A 1131-nucleotide genomic window follows, 5' to 3' on the forward strand; every position below is an offset into this window, starting at 1 on the left:
TCGGGCGAGGCGGGAGGTGACGGCGGCGTGGGCCTCGCCGGGTCCCGGACCCTCGCCCCCTACCCCGGCCTTCTTGGGGTCCGAAATGCACGCGGAGCGGTGGGGGGAGCGGACCTCCAACCTCAGGACCCGAGACCCTGCCCGCCCCGCCCGCGTCGGGCGTGGCCGAGCCTCGGGACGGGTGCGCGCGGCGGGGGAGCGGGGTTCAGGGGCTCCACCGGTGCCCTGGAAAGGTCGCGCGTGCACCCGGGTCCGGTGCACCCCGGGGGAAGCGGCGCTCGGCAGGGCCGTCGACGCCCCGGCCGTCGCTGTAGTCGTGCGGGGGGGCCCCCTCAACCCAGCCTTTGGGGCGCGGCTGGATGCGCGACGGCAGACTGTCAGAAAACGGCGCAGGCCGTGGCGGGGTCCCCGCGGCCCGGCCCTGGGGGAGCGCGCGGGGCGGCGAACAAGCTGCCCCGACACTTCCATTTTCCTTTCCTATCCTCGGTGGTAGGACCGAGGGACCAAGACGGATGGGGGCGCACGCGAGCCGAGCCCCGGGCTCCCGGCGTTCGCGGGGCCCTGGGAGCCGGGGCGGGAGGGGGGGCAGGGCAAGCACGGGGAGCCCGGCCTCTGGCGCCGGATCATCGGGATCCGCCGGACCCCCCGCCCGGATCCGAGCGATCACCGGGTTCTCAGCCCGAGCACCCTGTTCCTGGTGAAGTACCATGTTCTTGACGCCAGGAAAGTTAGTTTATTATTTTTTTTGGGGGGGTGGACGAGAATTGAGCTCATGCTGAGCACATTCTACCAAGTCTCCCCGAGGTCCAGCGAGGGGCGCAGCTTGTGAGGAGCGCTTTGGGGTGCTGCCCCCCCCCGCGCCCCCGCGGCGCCACTGCCACTGGGGGAGAGGGATCCGACTTGGGGCGCGCCTTGTGCTCCTTCCGGTGGGGTGGTGGCGGGGTACACAGCATCAGCCCGCGGGGACGCCGAGGGGCCCGGGGCGGCGGTGCCCATAAAACCTGGCGCGTAACCCTCCGGGCGCAGCGCTCCGGGCTTTCATGGGCCTGGGCCAAATGAGGTGGCCCATTTGATGGATGAGGAAACTGAGGCTCACTGGACAGGTTTCTGGCCTCAGACCCGGGCGGGCAA

The sequence above is a fragment of the Dipodomys ordii genome, unplaced genomic scaffold (assembly GCF_000151885.1).
Source record: "Dipodomys ordii isolate 6190 unplaced genomic scaffold, Dord_2.0 Scaffold54, whole genome shotgun sequence".
Lineage (NCBI taxonomy): Eukaryota > Metazoa > Chordata > Mammalia > Rodentia > Heteromyidae > Dipodomys > Dipodomys ordii.